This window comes from Mobula hypostoma, chromosome 5, assembly GCF_963921235.1.
Source record: "Mobula hypostoma chromosome 5, sMobHyp1.1, whole genome shotgun sequence".
Lineage (NCBI taxonomy): Eukaryota > Metazoa > Chordata > Chondrichthyes > Myliobatiformes > Myliobatidae > Mobula > Mobula hypostoma.
This window is the reverse complement of record NC_086101.1, coordinates 175,066,106-175,090,381: the sequence shown is the minus strand read 5'-3', so window position 1 is coordinate 175,090,381 and position 24,276 is coordinate 175,066,106. Positions and strand designations below refer to the sequence as shown.

Below are 24,276 nucleotides of genomic sequence, written 5' to 3'. Positions count from 1 at the left end.
ATGAGCTATTGGGAAAATAAGGAAAGGATTTTAACTCAGGCAAGTGTAAGGGGATGTACTTTGGGAAGTTAAACCAGGGTAGGACACATACAGCGAATGACAGGGCTCTGGAGAACTTTGTAGCACAGAAAGATCAAGGAGTACAAGTATATACTGTGCAAAAGTCTTCGGTACATATATATCGCTAGGATGCCTCAGACTTCTGCACAGTATGGTATTTACCAAGGTAGAGAGGAGAACGAGTTTGTAATTCTGCAGGGATCAAAGGATGTTGGGAATGGCGAGGGTGGAGCACTACAGGAGGGATGTGGGACAGTTGGCAGAGAAGAAGTGCCAGGAGTAGGGATAGCTCAGATGAAGACACACCCAGCCCTGAGACACCAGGCAAGGACGCTTAATTCCAAAAATTGGTTGATTGATCATTACAAAATGTCTCCCTAGTACTCCTCCCTCTCTTCCGTCACCTTTCCCCTTCTTCCAAACATGATTCCTTCTTCCTGCCCCCTTCCCACTCGCAATCCACAACAGTGACCCATATCAGAATCAGGTTTATCATCACTCATATGTCACGAAATTTGTTTTTTTTTTGTGGCAGCAGTACAGTGCAATACATAAAATTACTACAGTACTGTGGAAAAGGCACCCTAGCTATACATATAGGTGCCTAAGATATTTGCGCAGTTCTGTAGTTCCTCAAAAGTGTCAACAGTGGTAGGCAAGGCTTTAAAGAAGTTTAATGACATGTTTTCATACACTTGACATTACATTGTAGTAAAGATGTACAAGATGCTGTGAAACCATATCTGGAATGTTGTTTGGAAGTCTGCTCCCTGTACTACATGAAGAATGTGATGAGAAAAGGACCAGTGCAAAAAAGATTTACAAAGAGGGCTTGAGTTATAAGCAATGATGGTTTCCCTGGAGCGAAGGCTGAGTGGAACTTTATTGAAGTTGATAAAATCATGAGGGGCATAGATAAGTTGAATGGTCACTGTCCTTTTCCCAAGGTAGGAGTCCAAATATAACGGGCTTAGGGTTAAGGTGAGAGAGGAAAAATGTAAGGGGGACCTGAGATGGAAGTTTTTCAAACAGGATGGTGGGTATTTGGAAGGAGCTGCTAGATGAAGTGGTCAAGGAGTGTACAGTTACACTGTTTAAAGGACATCTATGGATAGGAAAGGTTTAGAGGGATATGAGCCAAATGCAAGTAACTGGAATTTGCTCAGGAAGGCATTTTGGTCAGCATGTTTAACTCTATGACTCAATAAGATGGCAATATAGTTGGATGAGTTGGTGAAGATAGTGAACAGGATGCTTGCCATCATTGGCTGGGGCCTTGGAGCGTGACGCAAGTTCATTTGACAACAACTGGAATCGTGTGTGGTTAAAGTCACTGCACTTTGGGAAGGATATGGCTGCACTGGAGAGTTTGCAAAAGAGATTAACTAGGATGTTGTCTCAGATGGAGCACTTGATTAAATTGGTATTTAAGATGAAGAGAGATAAATAGAGTTTCAGGAAAACAGGCACAGAAGAAGTGCAGGGAACAGTATTGATTAGCCTTTAACATACTGAACAGTGCGACAGGCTTGACGAGCCAACTCATTTGTTTCTGTTCCTGTTTCCTTGTGCTCTGGTGAGTAAGTTAATTCCAACATGAGATTCAAATCTGAGTTTGATTTCATATGCTCTTCTTCCCGATGCATCTCATTTGCAGTCTCTCTAATCTTCCTTGTGTGACTTCATCCTACGAACATGGGGCTAAATGTAAGGTGATGGAAGCAACAAAAAGGAAAGGATTTAGAATTCCCTATGGCTTAATGTAAAGCGTAATTTTAAAGAGAACAGTGGTGTGGCTGGACAAATAGATGATTAACGGTTCTGGAGATCAATGATCAGGGTGTCAAACAGTTCAGAATTTCTTAGAAAGATGGAGAGTGAGTTCAGGAGAAGGTTGATCATGGAGTGGCAGCACTTCTTTGTTTAGAAGATGTTTAAAACGTAAGACATACAAGCAGAATTAGTCCATTTGGCTCATCGAGTCTGTTCCATCATTCAATCCTGCTGATATATTTTCATTATCAATCCCATTTTCTTGCCTTCTCCCTGTGAACCTTTGACACTTTGGGGCCAGGGTATCCTGGTTCATGACCACAATGAGTTAATTATTCATTGGTACTATTTGTTGGTTCATTCGTTCCCTAGTTTCCAGGCTAGTAGGTAAAATGGTGGTGCACAGTGTTATTAAAATATAAAAATAACAATTTTGATTTTGGAGAAATTTTACTCCCTCCCCACTCCCATCCACATTTGGTTGAAATTAATGAGGAAATTTGACTTAGTGTGTATACGCACAGCACAGCATAGGAAAGGAACAGGCCCTTTATCCCATCATGGTTGCCTGTGACAACCATGATGCCAAATGAAACTAATCCTATTTGCCTACATGTAGCCTAACATTTCAATTTTGATTCCCATTCCTGTTCCGACATGTTGGTCCATGGCTTCCTCTTGTGCCAAAATGAGGTTACCCTCAGGGTGGAGAACCTTATATTCAGTCTGGGTTGCCTCTAACCTGAAGGCATGAATATTGATTTCTCCTTCCAGTAAACAAATAACACCCCTCCCTTCGCATATTCCCCTCTCATACCTCTTGTCACTGGCCTATCACTTTCCCTCGATTCTCCTCCTCCCTCCTTTTCTCCTCTGGTCCACACTCCTCTCCTATCAAATTCCTCTTTCTTCAGCCCTTGACCTTGCTCACCCACCTGGCTTTACCTATCACCATCTAGCTTGTCATCATTCCCCTTCCCTCACCATTTATTCTAGCATCTTCCCCTTCCTTCTCAGTCCTGAAGAAGGGACTCAGCCCAAAATGTCGACTGTCTATTAATTTCCGTAGATGCTGCCTGACCTGCTGAGTTCCTGCAGCATTTTTTGTGTGATATTATGGTTATGTAAATACTATGATCACCTGTATCATATGACACTGCACATAATGAATGAATGATTCTATCTCTCACCACCTCCCCTAGCAGTGCATTCCAAGCACCTACCACTCTTTGTGTAAAAAAAAATTGTCTCGTACATCTCTTAAAACTTTCCCCTTCTCACCATGAAATTATCCCGTTTGGTATTTGACATTTCCATCCTGGGAAAAAGACTGTCTACTCTCGCTATGCCTCTCATAATTTTATGTACATCTATCTGGTCATCCCAATACTTTTTCAAACTGTTAAAATGTTAAATCCCCTGATGTATCACCCCTCTCAAGTTTTTGGTGTTACAGCAGTGACTACACTTACAAATACGATGGATTCTGCTTAATTGGGACACATCGGGGCTAGTATATTTTGGCCCAAATAAGTGTCTGCCACAATTAGCCAAATCTTCATGGAAGTTGTTAAAAATATATAAAGAAGACAAACTACCATTTAACTGAGTAACAAAATATGGATTTGAATGAAATACAAAACAAATTAGAACACCTTTATACTTTATACTTTATACTTTATTGTTGCCAAACAATTGATACTAGAACGTACAATCATCACAGTGATATTTGATTCTGCGCTTCCTGCTCCCTGGATTACAAATCGATAGTAAATATTAAAAATTTAAATTATGAATCATAAATAGAAAATAGAAAAATGTAAAGTATGGTAGTGCAAAAAAAAACCGAGATGCAGGTGCAGATATTTGGAGGGTACGGCTCAGATCCGGGTCAGGATCCGTTCAGCAGTCTTATCACAGTTGGAAAGAAGCTGTCCCCAAATCTGGCCGTACGAGCCTTCAAGCTCCTGAGCCTTTTCCTGGAGGGAAGAGGGACAATAGGTGTGTTGGCTGGGTGGGTCGTGTCCTTGATTATCCGGGCACCACTGCTTCGACAGCATGCGGTGTAAAGCGAGTCCAAGAACGGAAGATTGGTTTGTGTGATGTGCTGCGCCATGTTCATGATCTTCTGCAGCTTCTTCCAGTCTTGGACAGGACAACTTCCATACCAGGTTGTGATGCACCCATAATTACAGTTCCATAATAGTTATTGACAGAGCAATTCATCCAGTGTACACTGCTGTGTTCTTTTGATTGACTAAATGAACAAAATTAGTGCAGACACCTCATGCAGATAATGGATTGCCTTCATACAATGCTTTCAACCATTGCATCATCAAAATCTTAATTTTCATTGAAACATTCAAGATGATTGATCCCTTCAAATTCTTTTCTGTTCCTAACTTGTTTCATTTTCACTCCTGGTTATTTCTGGCATTTCTGTCTGAATGTCTGAAGCTATCAGTGACAAAATTGATTGTTTTTTTGAACACAAACACATGTATCTAATGAAGTTTCAAAACTGTTCCCTTAAGTACAGTGTGTAGTGTCTAATGGCCACACAATTACATGCAACTGATGATAGAAACTGTTCAGAGTAATCCCCTTCCCAATTAAGCAGTATAGTGCCCTAACTAAACAAAGGGAATCGCATTTATTTTCTCAATTAGTTTTTCTTTTTGAAGAGTTGTCCCAAATAAGTAGTTGCTCTGATTAACTGACGGCCCAATTAACCAAATCCACTCTACATTATCAGGTGTAAAGCATTTTGGGATGTCCTATAAAGGTCAGTGAATACCGCCTTATGAATATAAGTTGTTCTTGTGAAAGTTCCAAATATTTTCCATGAGAAAAAACACACAGCGAAGAAATAAGATGAAAATGTCTGTCAAGGCAACCACAAAGCAGAGCATGTCAGAAACACTTTTGCCTCACTTTTGCTTAGCGTCACCATGGCAAACAATGTGTCCAGCTCTGAAGACCTTTCTCTTTCCTCTTTCCTGCTTTATCTGAAACAGTACCAAAGTAAATGCCTGAGATATTTGGAGGCAGGCTATGCCCTTTTCTGTGGTAAAGTGACAATTCAAAGATAACAGGAATAAAGAACTATGTATCACATTGACAAACTGTGGATTTGAACAGATGCTTTCCTTTGTCACATGTTCTCAAGCTTCCTGGCATCAAGAGGCCAAGTACTGGGTTCAAGAGTTTCTGTCTTTCCTGTAACTATGGTGATGCATGTTAATTGTTTTCTGCCAGTAGCGGCCTTTAACAGGAGCGTTTTAAAGTGTAGACCATCTCAAGCAGTGAAAGTGACAACAAGCCAGTCAAAACCAAACCCCTTCAGCATTTAGACTGACCTATGACATTGTGTTGTAATTATTAATAGGAATAGCGAGGTAACAAGGGCAAGATGTGTAAAGATCTTTAGACTAGCTAGTCCTGCTTAAAGGAGCTTTACTGGAGGCCACATAAAAGATTAATGTGATTTAGAAAGCTTTGAGTTTTGTTGAGAACTCTAACAGGAAGACAGCCAGAAATTTCTCCAATTTGGCAAAAACATTCAGGGAAATACATACCTGAGACAGGAGAATGGACAATTGCTACAATAGAAAATGCTTACTTGTTGTGTCAGATCGAGATGCTGTGTTTACTTGTGCTAATTCCTGACTACACCTGCATATTTAATTTTATCCATTCCTATCTGCTCTCTGCCTAATACATAGAACAATGTGTGGCCATCAACAGCTGCGTAGAAAATAAAATGAAGTATACTACATTTAAATGAGGAAACATTGGATAACGTTGATGTTCAAAGGTATCCATGTGACCTCGTAACATCACTGAAAGCTAATATGCAGGTGAGCAAACAATCAACTATACCTAAAAAAAGTGGCCATTTTATAAAGTACACCTGCTCATTAATGTAAATATCTAATCAGCCAATCATGTGGCAGTAACTCAATGCATAAAAGCATACAGACATGGTCAAGAGGTTCAGATGTTATTCAGAGCAAACATCTCAGAAATTGCTGATCTCCTGGGTTTTTCATGTACAGCATTCTAGAGTTTACGGGGAATGGTGCGAGAAAAGAAACCTCAGGTGAGCAGCCATTCTGTGGGCGAAAATGTGTTGTTAATGAGAGAGGCCAGAGCAGAATTTTCAGTCTGATTCAAGTTGATAGGAAGGTGACAGTTACTCAAATAACTACGCGTTACAACAGAGGTGTGCCAAAGAGCATCTCTAAACAAACAATACAGCAAATCTTGATATGGATAGGCCACAGCAGTGGAAGACCATGAACATACACTCTTTAGTCTTTGCTATAAGAGAATTTGAATAAAAGATGTTTTACTGCAATTAAATAGGCCTTGATGAGTCTGTACCTGGTACATGAGGTACAGTTGAGTCCTTTGACTTAAAAGAGGGATATACTTGGCATAATTGGACTGCAGTAAAGATTCACTGGATTAGTTTCTGGCATGACAGATTTGCCTTCTAAGGAAACACTGAGTTGACCAGGGCTGTATTCTCTAAAGTTTTGAAGAAAATAAAATTATGTCATTGAAACGTAAAAAAAAATTCTCACAAGACTTAACAATTTGTGTGTGCGCAGGGAACGTGTTTCACCTAGCTGATGGGTCTTCATCAGGAACACAGTTTCCAAAAAAGGAACATGCATTTTAGGGCTGAGCTGAGAAGGAATTTCTTCATGCAGATGGCAGCAATCTTTGGAATTCTCTGATCTGGAGCATCATGCAGGCTCGGTTTCTGAGTTCAGTCAATGGAACAGTTGATAGATATCTGGATATTAAAGGCATCATGGACATGGGAGATGTACAGGAAAATGCATTGAAGGAGAGAAGCCTTGATCTTGATGAACAGTCAGGTGGTTTTCTCCTTCTGGTCCTTATTATCTTCTGTCCAAATTTTTTCCTCTGGTGCCTCCTACCCACAGCCTGATACTCTACATTCACTGAAGCCAGTACCACTTTCTGTGCTCTGACATAAAATTGAGAGTATATTATATTCCATTCTTGGATCAGGTCACTTCTGGACATTGTCTAATACCTGACATCTGGGTCAAACAAATAAACGTGGTTATGTATCGTTTCCAGACTGGCATCTGAGAATTTCTATAAATTCTCATTCCAATGCCATCCTGCTTTACCCACTCACCTCCTCATCAGATCAATCTTATGTTCTATTAATTCTAACCATCCTGTCCCCACATTGTGTATTTCCTTCAAACTTCTCGAAGTCGGTGCCTACTTATAGACCTGTGCCCTCACACCAGAGAAGATGGAATCCATTTGTCACTAGAATAATTCCTTAAACGGAAGCCGAACGTTGCTGCTCAACTATCTTATGCATTCAAGCAGAGTCACTCAGAGTCACTTGATGTTAACAAGTTTGTAACAGTCTGTTTTTTTTTTGCCTCAGTCCACATGATAGCTTTATGGCTTACATTAAAACATTCCAATGCCTTTGCAAGAAAGTATAAAATATTTTTAAATAAAAAATACTTTCTAGTGATGAATTTATGAACCTCATTGCCACAGATTTCTGACGAAGTTAGTTCATTGAGTATCTTTAAAGCAGAGGTTGATGAGTTTTTGATTGATAAGGGTGTCAAATGATACGGGCAGAAGGCAGGAGAAAGGGGTGGAGAGGGATAATAAATCAGCATTGTTGGTATGACGGAGCATACTCGATGGGATGAATGGCCTAATTTTCTCTTATGCCTTGTAGTCCGAGATTCATATCGTCATTGTTATCTTAGTACATGATTTGTCATTAACTATGCAAGATATCTGAGAAATGGTTTCACGCCAAAGGTAAATATCAGTATTTTAGCAATTTTTAGAATTTTTTTCGCATTAACACTTGCCTCACTTACTATCATTGATGGTCCTTCTTTGGATCTCCTGAGCTGTTCCTTTCCACCGTTTAAGTCTCAGGGAATTTGTAATTAAATGCTATATACTCTCAGGCTCTTCTTTCCAAATCAAGGCATATCCATTCACTTCAGTGAACACAGCTCTGGCAATACTCATGTTGCTCAAGGCCATTCAATCAGTAGAAACTGTTGTGTATTTCATATTTCAGTTATATTTGAGTAATCTTGTATATGCATTGGTTGATTAAGCTTGCTTGTCCTTTACCTAATTCATTACTAGTAATATGTTAAAATACATTAATTGCGTACATCATCACATATACCATATGATATGTCGTGCCTCGCTTCAAGTAAACCCAAAGTTGCACTCACATTTTGGACTCCCATGCTTTCATTTGAATTACCTTAATGTATTGAAGTGACAAAACATAACAGAAATTCCTTTGGTTTGCATCTTGTCACCTGGCCTAAACATTCACTCCCTCTGCAATTGAGGCAGAAGTATGAGCGATCAGCAGAAAGCACTGTTCTACCTATTTGTTCCTACCTACTTTGTTCTACCTATTCTCAGAGAACCTCTAAAACCTGTACTCTGAAGAAAGGCAAGAGTAGAAGGTGCACGACAAATTCACTACCCAAGGATTTCCCTCTAAGTCACAAGCCACCCTGGCTTGGAAATGTATTACCAACCATTTATCTTCGGTAAGTCCAATGGAAGAAATCACCTCCCTAAATAGCATTGTGGGAGGGATGTCCCCACTATTGAACAACAAGCAATGGGCAATGAAGTAAGTACTGGCCTTTCCAGTGACAACAGGAACATCAGTAATTTAAATAAAACAGAACATATAAAGTAGGCATATTTTCAAATCTTTGCTAAACTTAGAAAGAATGCCAAACACAGCATCTATGGGGCCAGGTGAAATATTTAGAATTGAAACAAAGAGCATAATTAAAGAAACACCCAGACATTGTTTGCTTTAATACACGACATCAGATATCATATATCAGATATTGCCTGGTGTCCACGGGGAAAATATGATTTATAGATTCCCAATGACAAAAAAAAGGTATTTCATTTTCGTCTATTATTTCTGAGAGATTTCATAACATGTTTGCCATGGTAATGATTAAAACAAAATCTGTGCTATTCAGGGAAAACAGAGAAAATGGAAGATTAAATGGTATTGATGTTTCTCTTTGAAAAATTGTAGTGGTAAAGCAGTGTTACTGTATGTGCTGGGACATTACTTCAAAGTAGTATTGAGAAATCGTTCATTTGGGAAGATTTCTACAAAGTAATATTCCCTTCTGAATTTAGCTCATTTGGCCATATAGGTGAAATTTATAGGCTTTTCTACATAGTGAGGTAAAAATAGAACACATTTGTAGCACTACTTTGAAAGATCAGGGGCCATTGTTTTGGCATGTACTCACCTATCTTTGGTAGGATTTTATTTCCTTGCTAAAAGCCGCCGGGAATAAACTGCCAACACAAAAGAGATGTATTTCCGTCCACTGGCCCCACTTCTGAAGCAGAAGTTGTAAAAAAAATAACAATTATTTCATTACAATGTATAATGTTGTGGTGGATGACATGATGAAAAGCTGTAAACATTCAACACCATTGGATCCAATTAATTGTCAGCATATGTGACTGAATTTACATCCAAATCAATGTTTCTAAAATGTTTATTGGTACAATGAGACACACTTGGGCTGTGAATAATCATTAGTGCGTGACTGGATGTCTGCTGAATGGGTGGAATGCAGCGTTTGACAGTCCACCAATGTCTTAATAAAGACAGAATTCCAAACCCTTAGCCGAGAAAGAGTCGGGGTGAAGTCATTGCTGGCAAACGACAGCTTAAAGCAACTCAGCAAAACCAGTATTTGGCTTTAACATTGCTGGAAGTAATTTTAAGGCATATTTGTGCCTTTCTCACTTTACAGTCTTCTAATAAAAGTGAGTCTTAGAGCATCCGCAGAAATCATGACTTCCATTAAATAACTGACCAAGTTGATGAACATAATATTCTCACTTCCTCATGCCACAGTTTTAAAAATCCTTTGTACAACTGTTTCTTCTTTTTTATGGTTATAGATCAAATGATTTTATTTAAGTTAGTTTAAATTGAATCAGTTGCATTTGTTTCATTTATCCTTCCTGCGGTTCTTCAACAATCAGAATAATCAGGCACAGGCCTTCTTTCTGAACACTGTATGGGCAATTTGGTCATTTTTTTTTGCAGCAGAATCGCAGACCACTTGCTTCTGGTTCACGTTGATCATTCCTATGTGCTTACGATGCAGTCTTCCACTGGCAGTCCCACTGTGACAGCACATAGAGCACAGAGAACTGTCTGCTGTTGCAGAATGGTTTTGGTGGCCAGTGATGCTCCCACCAGTGTCAAAAGTATCACAGCTATCAGGCCTTTGAATGTCAATGAATACCTTGACATTCATAAACATTCAACAATATACAGAACCACATTAAAACACACACACATTGAAAAACAAACATTGCAATAAATGATTAATAATAAATAACTACACTTTTTTTTCCTCAAGAAATGATATCTCTCATTAAGCTCAAAGAAGCTTAGATTAAACCAGAAAAGGCATACTTCCCTGTCTGAGAGTTGGGAATCATATGGAGGTTTTGATAGTGCTTTGGGCCTCGTGAGGAATTGTGTCAAAGCAACAGAGCAGGCAGTGCAGAAGATAGTTTTACCTGTTCAGGCCATTGCCCATGCCAGAATTGAGGCTTACACAAGGACAGCTGGGTAGACCTGATGTAAGTGTTGATGTAAAGTAAGATACTTACCTCATCATATTCCAAAATGCATGCCTTCAGACTTCTTCATTGACTGTATTATCAAATAATTTTCTGGTCAATCTCTTCTGCCACAATGACCCTGTGAATCATTACAAATAATTTTTCCATGTTTGTTTGTAAGTCATCAACGGCAAAACTTGTCTGAACCATTTCCTGCCATTCTGCACAGCTTGAAATTGAAATAGGCTTTGTCTAGCAATCCCTCAATCATTCTGAGGATCTATGGGCTCTGTATCCAGTTATACAGAGACTGATGATTTCTCTCACTCTCCACACATGAAATCATTTGTTCCTTCACAGATAATTCCTTGAGTATTGGGGCATTGCTGAAACAGTATTATACTCAGGACTATATTCTTTTTCTTTAATCCTTCCTCCTGTGCAAAATATAGTGTGTGTGTTGAATTTCACTGAAATATTGTTCATGTGAGATTATATTCTGGAGGCAGACCTGAATTTGCATATCTGACCACATCAAGATCCTTAAAGTCATAAGCTGCCAAGATAAACAAAACAGACCTTATTGGTTCTTTTTGGTTGAAGGATTGAGAACCAGAGAACATAGAACACTACAGCACAGTACAGGCCCTTCGGTGCACAGTGTTGTGCTGATCTTTTAACCTACTCTAAAATCAATCTAACCCTTCCCTCCTACAAAGCCCTCCATTTTTATATTACCCAAATGCCCATCTAAGAGCTTCCTAAAAGCTGCTAATGTATCTGCTTCTAGCACCACCCCTGACAGGAAATTTCATGCAGCCCACCCCTCTGTGTAAAGATCTGAACTCTGACTTTCCCCCACCTCCTATATTTGCCTTTGCTCACTTTAAAATTATGCCTCCTGGTACTAGCCAATTCTGCCCTGAGAAAAAGTATTTGCTAACCACTCGATCTATGCTTATCATCTTGTACACCTCTATCGAGTCACTTCTCATCCTACTTCGCTCCAAAAGGAAAACCATAGCTTGCTCAACCATTTTTCATAAGACATGTTCTCTAATCCAGAGAGCAACTTGGAAAATCTACTCTGCTCCGCTAAAGCCTCCTATAATGAGGTGTCCAGAACTGAACAGAAAATTTCATGTGCGGTCGAAACAGCATTTTTTAGAGTTGCACCATCACCTCATGGCTGTTGAACTCAGTCTCCTGACTAATGAAGGCTAATACACCACACGAGTTCCTCATCACCCTATCAACATGCATGATGCTTCGAAGGATCAATGCATGTGTACCCTGAACCGTGGAAATAAAATGCAGGTGATTGTCCAGAGAGCTAAAAGTGACACATGGAAAGACATTTTTATAATGTTCGAGAGTAGATTAGAGTAGTTTTTCTCATATACAGGAGGATGCAATAAACTTCCTTTCGCGCATGATGGTCTCAAAGTAAAATGTTTTCATGTAATAGTAACAGTATACACAGTAATCATTTGCAAGGATCTGGGGAGAAAGCAGAGAGTGGATGAGTTACATAGTTCTTGCATAAAGCTGGTCCTGACTCAATGGGACAAAAGTTCTCCTACTGCTCTTTCTGTGATGTTGTGAGTTAGTAGATATGGTGGAAGAAAAAAATATTTATCCCTTTTAAAAGCCGATTTTAACTCAGATGTTAATGGGCCTTGTTTGGGAGTAGGGCCAGAGAGATTGTGATTGAATGTGGGTAACACTGCAAGCCGCAGAGGTTTTACCTGCCAGGCTTTATTGAATTGAATTGGCTTTATTTCTTACATCCTTCACATACATGAGGAGTAAAAATCTTTACGTTACATCTCCATCTAAATGTGCAATGTGCAATCATAGTAATTTATAATAGAACAGTCAATGTAATATAGAGCATATTGAAATCAGCGTGAGTTCATCTATCTGATGGCCTGGTGGAAGAAGCTGTCCTGGAGCCTGTTGGTCCTGGCTTTTATGCTGCAATACAGTTTCCCCGATGGTAGCAGCTGGAACAGATTGTGGTTGGGATGACTTGGGCTCCCAATGATCCTATGGGCCCTTTTTACACACCTGTCCTTTTAAATGTACTGAATCATGTGTTCACAAGTACAGATGCGCTGGGCTGTCTGCACCACTCTCTGTCGAGTCCTGCGATTCAGGGAAGTACAGTTCCCATACCAGGCCATACTAAACTTCCTCAACCATCTGAGGTGAAAAGAGGCATTGTTGTGCCTTTTTCACCACACAGCTGGTGTGCACAGACCACGTGAGGTCCTCGGTGATGTGGATGCCGAGAAACTTGAAGCTGTTTACCCCCTCAACCCCATTAATGTCAATAGGGGTTAGCCCGTCTTAATTTCTCCTGTAATCCACAACCAGCTCCTTTGTTTTTGCGATATTGAGGGAGAGGTTATTTTCTTGACATCACTGTGTCAGAGAGATTACTTCTTCCCCGTAGACCACCTCATTATTGTTTGAGATAAGGCCAATCAATGTAGTGTTGTCGGCAAATTTAATTAGCAGATTGAAGCTGTGGGTGGCAACACAGTCATGGGTATACAGGGAGTAAAGGAGGGGAACCTGAGGGGCTCCTGTATTGAGAGTCATGCACCCCACTGCTTTAGGAGTCCAGTGGATGGAGGTTGATTTTGAATCTAAAGACTCAGGCCTGCCTCAATTTGTGGGAGCCTCAACATGTCTCTTGTTGATAATTTAAGATACCGGAAAAATAGAAATACTTGAAAAAGGTAATGAAAGAAAAGCTAACAGTGTCTCGTAGGATTCCTCTGTGGTTTTGCTTGAAATTTCTAAAATGTTCTCCAATTGTTGTTGTAGATAGGAGAGCAGTTAGTATTGTGACACAAAATGGTAACAGTATTTAATCAACAATGATTGCCCACAAAACAACATTGTGAATATCCCATCTTTCACAACAAGGTCAGGGAGTAAGACATTGCACACGTGAGGTGAGAGGGGCTCTGCACAGGAATAGTGTGATTGGTAGGTGGAGGTAACAGGTCAACTATCGGAGAGAAAGAGCTAGTGTTTCGTTTCCATACCCAGAAGTTCTCTGTAAAAGAATCTTATGCTAGGCTGATGATCAAAGTTTTTCATAGAACAGGGTGCTCCTGGCAAATGGTCCAATTCCCTGATATCCATAAAAGGCATAAATTTATTTAGTGAAGCAGGCAAGGTAAAATTTTGAGATAGTTAGCGATTTTCAAGTCAGGTGGGATATGACTTGGTGGAGAACCTACCATTGGTGGTCTCCCCTTCCTCTACTGCAGCAGTTGCCAACCTTTTTTATGCCATGGACCAATGCCGTTAAGCAAGGGGGTCTGTGAACCCCAGGTTGCGAACCATTGTTAGTGGTAAAATGGTGCAGTCAGTCAAGCTTCCCCTTCACAACTACAACTGTCCAGGTTTAACCCTTGCGTCTGTTGCTAGAGAATATAAAATGGGATTACAGTGGAGTGAATGGGTACTTATTGCTGGCATGGCCTAGGTTCATGAAATATGACCCTCTGCTTTCAATGTGATGTGTACATACTTTAACCTGGATCTAAAAATTTATTCAGTGTTCAGTAGTAGGCATTAATAAAATAGAATTTTATTAATGCCCATGTGGGGAAAAAAAGCTGCTTTTGGTTTTGAGACTTCTGTGGAAGTGGGTAAATTGGTAAATTCAATGAGATACTGTGAAAAACATTATACTGTTTGCCATCTATACAGATAATTGTATTACTACTGTTTATGCAGGAACAAAATGCAGAATGAAGTATTGTTACAGTGAAAGTGCAGTGCAGGCAGACAATAAGGTGCAATATCATAATGAGATAGACGATGAGGTCAAGAGTCATTCTTGTTGTAATAGAGGACTGTTCAATAGTCTTATAACAGTGAGAAGCAGGTAGATGCTGTTCTTGAGCCTGGATGTACATGCTTTGAAGCTTTTGTATCTGCTTCCCAGTTAGGTGGGGGAGAAGAGAGTACCTCTGGGTTTATCCATACATAGCATGGATTTAACTTCCTTTGAGTACAAATCATGATTATCACAAATGGTAGGCACATGTAATGTGACAGAATATCATAGGGACCTCCTTATGAATCAGATCCCCTCAGGCTTTTAGGTAGACCCTTACATCTCCAATCAGTTTATATGAGTCAAAGGTATCCAAATGATGTTTGGCACAGGCAGGGCTGTGTCATGGATAACTACAATGTTGGCAAACAGGCACCTTAGAAAAAATGGTTCCTCATCATGGCCAAAGGCCTTTAACATCATATTATATGCTCCACGTGTTATGGATGATGTGCTGTTGCCACTTTCACGGAAGTGATAAATAAATGAGTTCTCTCCTTGGTAAAAATGAAATCTGACATTTAAGATCCCTTTCACCAAAATGGATAATGAACCAGAAATATTGGAGCTGAGTTCTGAAGCAAATCCCAAATTTATACTGTAATGCCTATGTTTGATCTGCTTGGGTCAAACCAATTTTATTGAAGCCCGTTGTGTTTTTTTTCACACAGTCAAATTATTCTCCTGCAGAATTTTATAACTTTTATAAATATGTGTACAGCATTTCTAAATGTGAGATTGAAGATAATGCAAGGGAAGATTGTGATTAAATTCAATATCAAATTCAATTCAAAGAAATGTAACTTTATATATTGTGGTAGATTGTGTAGATGTCACTTACTATTTATATGTTAAGAATTTAAAGTGAATAAAGAAACCAAGATACCCTCAGGAACAGATAACCAAATCACCCAAGTAGAGAGTCAAATTAAAAGCCTTTAACAAAACCAAACTAGATATTGGTATTGTAGTGTTCATGTAGAGAAGACATGTTGAAACATCCAAAGAGCCTTTTACTCCGGTGCACAATTCAAGTTCTCATTTTATTTTGAGGAAATACCACCATTGAAGGTGATGCATAAAAAAAAAAGCAGGCTGACACCAAAATTAAAGTTAAAATTTTCAGGGGAGAAAGAAGGCTCAGTATTTTACCTCCAGAAAAGTGAAGACAAATAGGGGACATGAAGAGGTCAATGATAAAGGGATTTAAAAGTGGAAGAAGTATTTCTATTTGCTGGGATTATAAAGATTAGTAGCTATAAATATTTCATCACAATCTTCTTTCATCCTATAGGGAATTTTGGAAAAGTAGATTATTAATATTGTTGCATGTACAACTACAGTGAGTAGTTTAATCAAATAGTAGAGGCACATTGAAAAGGAGTCTGAATAAATGTATCGAGGAGCAAAGAACAGAAAATTATGTTTATGAATTTAGATTAAAGAGGCTGAGAGAATGCTCATAAAGACCAACGTTGATATGTGGGGACAAATGACCTATTCCTGCACTATATGACCAAAGTCTGTAGACATATCACCCATCACAGTGCAGGTAATTTCAGTATGTTTGTTATTCTATGCTAACTGCCTTCTTAACTACCCTGTCAACCTGTGTAGCTATTTTCACGGAGCTATGAACTTGCACCCTGAGATCCCTCTGCCCATCAGTACTTATAAGGGTCTTGCCATTGTTAAGGGTCTTAACAGTGTACTCTCTCCTTACAGCTGGCTTACCAAAGTGTAACACTTCACATTTGGCTCAATGAAATTCTTTCTGTCATTTCTCTGCCCATATCTACAATTGATCTATATCTCACTGTATTATTTGCCAATCATCTACACTATAAATAACAACACCGATCTTCATGTCATCTGGTGGTTGTCTCTCGGGGTCCGAGGAAGACTAAACATTGTGCAGTCACCTGTGGATACGCAGGTGGCTTCAGAGGCTGAAGGCCGAAGCACACATGCGGTTGCAGGTTGGGCATGGAATGGCGGTTGTTGGAACAGGTGCATACACAGCTTTGTGGTGTGGGTCTCGTGCTGCTGCAAGGCGCTGATTTCGGTCATCCTCAAAGTCAGATACAGCTTTTCTGATCAGGGCACGCCACGCAGCCCTGTCAGCTGTGGACTCCTCAAGTTGTTGAGGCTGGAGGTCTGCCCATTTACTGTATGATTTCAGATTGTCTTTGAATCTTTTTTTGGGCGGCCCTAATTGCGACTGCCATGCTCAAGCTCACTATAGAGCAGTTGCCTGGGGATTCTTGTTTCACCCATGCGGATTACATGGCCAGTCCAGCGCAACTAGGCCTGGAGGATCCTTGCCTCAGTGCTTGTGCTGTTGGCTCTGTCAAGGACTTCCTGGTTGGTGATTCGGTCCTGCCATCGAATCCTCATGATCAACCGCAGAGAGCGCATGTGAAACTGCTCCAGCTGTTTGATGTGCCTGTGGTACAGGGTCCAGGTTTCACAGCTGTACAGGAGAGAGGTGAGGACCACGGCCTTGTACCCCTTGAGCTTGGTTGAAAGCTGAATGTCCTTGTGCTCCAGAACTTTGACATGGAGTTTCCCGAGTGCCTGGTTGGCTTTCTGGATCCTTGCTATGATCTCTTTGTCACGGGGTCTGTCACTGGAGATGGTGCTTCCTAGATACTTGAAGCTCTCCACATTCTTCAGGACAGTTTCGTCGATGGTGATGCATGGCTGAGGAGGGTGACTGTTTGGTGCAGGTTGTAGGAGAACTTCTGTCTTACCGAGGCTGATTGTCAGGCCGATCAGCCTTGAGGCTGTGGAGAACTTGTCGACAATCATCTGCAGATGGTTCTCCTGGTGGGCCATGAGGGCACAATCATCAGGAAACAGGGCTTCAGTGATGAGCCTCCTCAACATTTTGGTCTTTGCAGCAAGGCGTCTCAGGTCAAACATTGATCCATCTAGGCGATATCTTATGTAAACACCCAGGTCTAGGTCATAACAGCATGCTTCAGCATTTGGGTGAAGAAGAGGTTGAAGAGCACTGGTGCTAGAACCCACCCTTGCTTCACGCCATTTGAGATGTTGAAAGTCTCAGATGGAGAACCATCTGACAACACTTCTCCTGTCATGCCATCATGGAGCAGGCGGATGAGTATAGTGAATTTCTGCGGGCAGCCAAGCTTTCTAAGGATGATCCACAGCGTGTTTCTGTTGACCACGTCAAACGCCTTTGTCAGATCAATGAAGACAGAGTATAACGTCATGTTCTGTTCCAGGCACTTCTCCTGTATCTGTCTCACTGTGAAGATCATGTTGACAGTGCTGCTTTTGGGACGAAAGCTGCATTGTGACTCAGGAAGGTTCTCTTCTGGCACTGTTGGAATCAGTCTGTTGAGGATGATGCGGGCAAAGATTTTTCCGGCAATGGAAAGTAGTGAGATGCCTCTGTAGTTTCCACAGTTGGTCCTTGAACCTTTATTTTTGTAGGGGGTGATTATCGTTGCATCTCTGGAGGTCAGGGGGGCATCTCTTTTTCTTCCCAAGTGCTAGTCAGGGTGCTGTGGAAAGCCTCAAGTGATTCCTTGCTGAGTGCCTTGTACAGTTCAGCAGGTATTCCATCCTTGCCGGGCGTCTTGCCACTGCTCATCTGCGTGATAGCCTTCTTGACTTCATCTATTGAGGGAAGGTCATCTAGTTCCTTGTGAATAGGCTGTTGGGGGATTTGGTCCAGAGCAGACTGGTCGACCAATGAAGGGTGGTTCAGGAGCTGGCTGAAATGCTCTTTCCATCTGTGTAGGATGCTCTCTTTGACCTTTAGCTGTGTGGTTCAGTGTGGACAACAGTGGAGATGAGCCAGATCTTGAGGGGCCGAAGATCATCTTGATGGAGTTGAAGAGCAGCTTCGAGTTGTTGATGTCGGTGAAGCGTTGTACCTATTCAGCTTTCCTATCCCACCACAGGTTGTGCATCTTACGAATTTCCCGTTGGGCATGGGCCTGAAGGGACTTGAACCACTCTTTTTTGGGCATGGAACTTCGGTCGTTTTGCCACTCCATGAATGCTTTGTTCATTCTGGCCAGGAGATCTTTAATGGTACTGTCATTCTCGTTGAACCAATCTTGGTGGTTCCGGTCCTGGGGCCGGAGGACTGATTTTGCTGTTTCCGTCACCATCTCTCTAAACTGATTCCACTTCTGGGTTGGCCTACCAGTTAGCTGTCCGTTGTCAGACAGCTTCTCATCAAAGCTGGTCTGGAACTTGCGAAGATGCAGTGGCTCTTGGAGTCTGGCGGTGTTAAAAGCTGTTCTGATGAACTTAGGGCACTTGGGATGGTGGGGAGCAATATGTAGCTTCAATGTGGTGCGAACAAGCCTGTGGTCAGTCCAGCACTCTGCTCTTCACATGGATCTGGTGATGAAGACATCCTGGATGTCTCGGCGACGTACTATAACGTAGTCGATCATGTGCCAATGTTTGGATCTTGGGTGCATCCATGTTGTCTTGTACTTGTTCGCCAGCCTGAACGCTGTGTTTGTGATGAGGAGGTCATATTCTGCATATTTGCTAAGGAGCAAGAGGCCATTGTTGTTCATATTGCCAATACCATGTTTGTCTAGAACCCCTTCCCAGTGACTGTGTCCATGTCCTTCATGTCCTTCTCTTTGGTAAATACAGATGTGAAGTACTCGTTAAGGATCTCACCTATATCCTTCACATCCAAGCAAATGTTCCTCCCTTTTATTCTTGAGAAGTCCTACCCTCGTTCTAGTTATCCCCTTACTCCTGATGAGTGTATAGAACCTCTTGGGATTCTCTTTAATCTTACTTGCCAAAAACTTTTCATGGCCATTTCTGGTTCTCCTAGTTCCTTTCCTGAGTTCTTTTCTGCCTTCTTTAAAATGCTCCAGGGCCCTGTTTGATTTTAGCTTCCAAAGCTTTACATAACATTCCTTTATCTTCTTTACTAAATTCATCAGCCCACTTCGAAATCTAAGATTCTCCTACATAGCCATCCTTGTCCTTCCTTCTGACTGGAACATACCTGTCCTGCTCTCTGAGCTGTTGTAAATGCCCTCCACATGTCGGATGTGGACTTGCTCAAAACCAGCTGTTCCCAATTAACGCTCCCTAGTCCCTGCCTAATGTTCTTGTAAATTACCATGCTGCACCTTAATACTCTCCCACAAGATCCATGCTTATCCTTACCTGTAGATATTTTAAAACTTAAGGAATTGTGGACACTGTTCCCTAGGTGCTCACCACTGAAACCAGTCACCTGACCATACTCATCGCCCAAAACCAGATCCAGTACAGTCCCGCCTCTTGTTGAACTATCAACATATTGATTGAAGAAACCCTCATGTGTGCACCTAGCAAAGCTTGTCCCATTTAAATCACTTGCACTAAGAAGTTCCCAGTTCATAATAGGTAATAAAATCAGAACAGCATGTAAAACTCTACTTGTAGTGTTACCAAGGCATTGATTAATTGCTATAATGATACCTTTGAGCACTCAGGGTACTGGTGAGGCCACACCTGGAGTACTGCATGCAGTTCTGGTTTCCTTACTTGAGGAAGTATATACTGGCTTTGGAGACCGTGCAGAGGAGGTTCACCAGATTGATTCCAGAGATGACGGGGTTAGACTATGAGGAGAGATAGAGTGACCTGGGACTGTACTCACTGGAATTCAGAAGAATGAGAGGAGTTCCTCTAGAAACATATAAAATTATGAAAGGTATAGATGAGACAGAGGCAAGAAAGTTGTTTCCACTGTTAGCTGAGACTAGAACTAGGAGACATAGCCTCAAGATTCAAGGGAGTGGATTTAGAATGGAGATGAGGAGGAACTGCTTTTCCCAGAGGATGGTGAATCTGTGGAATTCTCTGCCCAATACAGCAGCGGAGGCTACCTGTGTAAATATATTTAAGACAAGGTTGGATAGATTTTTGCATTGTCGGGGAATTAAAGAATATGGAGAAATGGCAGCTGGGTGAAAATAAGTCCATGGTCAGATCAGCCATGATCTTATTGACCGGCAGAACAGGCTCAATGAGCCAGATGGCCTACTCCTGCTCCTATTTCTTATGTTCTTATGTTCAAATGCCCTTAATATGAAAACCAATTTCTCTTTGGAATTCTTTATTGTTTATTGCACCTGAACGTTGACATTCAGTGACAATCCAAATTTCATTCAAAATCAATTTTTCCAAATGAATTAAATAATATTCTGCCTTTCTCTTTTCCTGATTAAAGTGGATAACTTAACATTTATCTATATTGTGTTGTTTATGTCTACTTGTTCAATCTGCCCAAATCATCTTGAAGCATAATTGCATCTGTAATACAGGTGTTATCAACAAATTTTAAAAATTATGTATTTGATTCCTTTAATTCCTCATTAATATACTATTATTAGCTGAAGTCGAAAGACACTTTTCTGCAGTTCTCCATTAGTAATTGGCTCTACCCCAAAAAAGACCTATTTATTCCTACTCTCTGTTTCTTGTCTGTAGACCAATTCTCCAAGCCAACATATTATCATCCATGCAACATGCTTTAATTTAACACATTAACCTTTCATGTGGGACAAATGTATGTGTGCTTCATCTATTGGTTCTTCCTTATCTTACTGCACAAGTTACATTACCAAAAATCCACTAAAACACATTTCACTATAAGAAACATAATAACTTTCTCTAAAATACAGATAGAAAATAGCTAGGAGGTTTGCTAAGGCTATTGGGAGAGTTTAAACAAGATTTACAAAGAGGTGGCAACCAAAATGAAGAGATAGAGGAAGGGACAGTTGGTTCACAAATAGAGAAAGCTTGGAGACAGTGCGAGAGGGAGGATAGGCAGGTATTATGAACAAAGCGGGTGAGCTTAGAGCGTGGATCAGGACTTGGAGCTGTGATGTTGTGTTCATTACAGAGACTTGGATGGTTCAGGGGCAGGAATGGTTACTTAGAGTGCCAGGCTTTAGATGTTTCAGAAAGGACAGGGAGGGAGGCAAAAGAGGTGGGGGCGTGGCACTGTTGATCAGAGATAGTGTCACGGCTGCAGAAAAGGAGGAAGTCATGGAGGGAATGTCTACTGAGCCTCTGTGGGTGGACGTTAGGAACAGGAAGGGGTCAATATCTCTACTGGGTGTTTTTTATAGACCACCCAATAGTAATAGGGACATTGAGGAGCAGATAGGGAGACAGATTCTGGAAAGGTGTAATAATAAGTGTTTGTCATGGTGGGAGATTTTAATTTCCCAACTATCGATTGGTATCTCCCTAGAGCAAGGGGTTTAGGTGGGGTGGAGTTTGTTAGGTGTGTTTAGGAAGGTTTCATGCCACAATATGTAGAAAAGCCTGCAAGAGGACAGGCTGTACTTGATCTGGTATTGGGAAATGAACCTGGTCAGGTGTTGAATCTCTCAGTGGGAGAGCATTTTGAGGAGAGTGATCACAATTCTATTTCCTTTACCATAGCATTGGAGAGGGATAGGAACAGACAAATTAGGAAAGCATTTAGTTGGAGTAAGGGGAAATATGAGGCTATCAGACAGGGACTTGGAAGCATAAATTGGGAACAGATGTTCTCAGGGAAATGTACTGCAGAAATGTGGCAAATGTTCAGGGGATATTTGCATAGAGTTCTGCATAGGTATGTTCCAATAAGACAGAGAAAGGATGGTAGGGTACAGGAACCATGGTGTACAAAGGCTGTTGTAAATCTACGTTGGGAAGTAGTTGGAATCTATTGTTAGGGATGAGAATATGGAGTACCTGGAGGCACATGACAAGATAGGCCAAAGACAGCATGGTTTCCTGAAAGAATACTCCTGCCTGACAAATCTACAGCAATTCTTTTGAGGAAATTACAAGCAGGGTAGACAAAGAAGATACAGTAGATGTGGTGTACTTGGATTTTCAGAAGACCTTTGACAAGGTGCCGCATATAAGGCTACGTAGAAAGATAAGAGCCGATGAAATTATAGGGATGTTACTAGCATGGGTGGAGCATTGGCTGGTTAGCAGGAAACAAAGTGTGAATAAAAGGATCCTATTCTGGCTGGCTACTGGTTACTCGTGGAGTTCCACGGGGGTCGGTGTTGGGACCACTGCTTTTTACAATGTATGTCCATGATTTGGAGTATGGTATTAATGAATTTGTGGCTAAATTTGCCGGTGATACAAAGATAGGTGGAGGAGTGGGTAGTGTTAAGGAAACAGACAGCCTGCAGAGAAACTTAGATAGTTTAGGGGAATGGGCAAAGAAGTGGCAAATGAAATACAATGTTGGAAAGTATATGGTCATGCATTTTTATGGAAGAAATAAATGGACAGACTATTAATTAGATTGGGAGAGAATTCAAAATGCAGCGATGCAAAGGGACTTGGGAGTCCTTGCGCAGGATACCCTTAAGGTTAATCTCCAGGTTGAGTCAGTGGTGAAGCAGGCAAATGCAATGTTGGCATTCATTTCTAGAGGTCTCGAATATAAGAGCAGGAATGTGTTGTTGAGGCTCTATAAGCCACACTTGGAGTATTGTGTGCAATTTTTGGCTCCTTATTTTAGAAAGGATATACTGACATTGGAGAGGGTTCAGAGAAGATTCACAAGAATGATTCCAGGAATGAAAGCGTTACTGTATGAGGAATGTCTGGCAGTTCTTGGGCTGTATTCCCTGGAGTTCAGGAGAATGAGGAGAGGAATCTCATAGAAACATTCTGAATGTTAAAAGGCCTGAACAGATTAGATATGGCAAAGTTATTTCCCATGGTAAGGGATTCTAGGACAAGAGGGCACAATGTCAGGATTAAGGACGTACATTTAGAACAGAGGAGAAATTACTTTATTCAGAGTGTGGTAAATCTGTGAAATTTGTTGTCCCGAGCGTCTGTGAAAGCAAAGTCATTGGGTGTATTTAAGGCAGAGACAGATTAGCCAGGGCATCAAAAGGAATGGGATGAAGGCAGGGGAGTGGGGATGTCTGGAAGAATTGGATCAGCCCATGATTGAATGGCAGAGCAGAATCGATGGGCCGAACAGCCTACTTCTGCTCCTGTATCTTGTGGGCTTATAGTCTTATAGTCAAGAAGAAAAGAAAAGCTTATGAAAGGTTCAACAAACTAGGTAATGATAGAGATCTAGAAGATTATAAGGCTAGCAGGAAGGAGCTTAAGAATGAAATTAGGAGAGCCAGAAGGGGACGTGAGAAGGCCTTGGCAGACAGGATTAAGGAAAAACACAAGGCATTCTACAAGTATGTGAAGAGCAAAAGGGTAAGACGTGAGAGAATATGAACAACCAAGTGTGACAGTGGAAAAATGTGTATGGAACTGGAGGAGATAGCAGAGGTATTTAATGAATACTTTGCTTCAGTATTCACTGCAGAAAAGGACCTTGGCAATTGTAGGGATGACTTACAGTGGACTGAAAAGCTTGAACATACAGATATTAAGAAAGAGGATGTGCTGGACTTGCTAGGCATTTCCAACATTTTCTGTTTTGTTTTAGGTTTCAAGTATCTGCAGTTTTTTCTTGTAACCTGTTATCTCATTCTTTAAATTAAACCTCTGACATTTCTCCAATACTGATGTTAAAATAATCAGTCTGTGGTTTCTTCTTTTCTTTGTTCTTCATTAGTTTTAAATAGTGAGGTTATCAGGAACAGTCCCAAATCTGCAGGAGATTTTCCATAATCTATTATGTTCTTGAAAATGATAACTAATGCATTTCCACAGCTTTAGTACTCTAAGATGCAGATCATCATGCTTTGGAGAGTTATCAACTTTCAATGTCATGAGTATCTTCAGAACTATTTTCTTACTTGTACTAAGTTATTTCTTCTGGGACTTTAACCACTGGAAGATGCCTGGGATACCAAAGCCTAAAGATTATTGCCGACGGTAGATTTGCAAAAGATAAA

At 40.8% G+C, this 24,276-nt stretch overlaps 1 long non-coding RNA gene across 2 annotated transcripts in view; it reads right to left on the bottom strand.

The window, feature by feature from the left end:
* The window catches only part of LOC134347186 (uncharacterized), a 52,646-nt gene that overhangs the window by 6,081 nt on the left and 22,289 nt on the right, over positions 1 to 24,276 (bottom strand). The window contains exons 2-3 of one of the 2 annotated variants that reach the window (XR_010018100.1): positions 10,561 to 10,651; positions 9,171 to 9,263 (exon numbers count right to left, since the gene is read on the bottom strand). This is a non-coding gene — a long non-coding RNA (uncharacterized LOC134347186). The remainder of the gene's footprint in view (positions 1 to 9,170; positions 9,264 to 10,560; positions 10,652 to 24,276) is intronic. The other variant, XR_010018101.1, reaches the window with a different exon arrangement.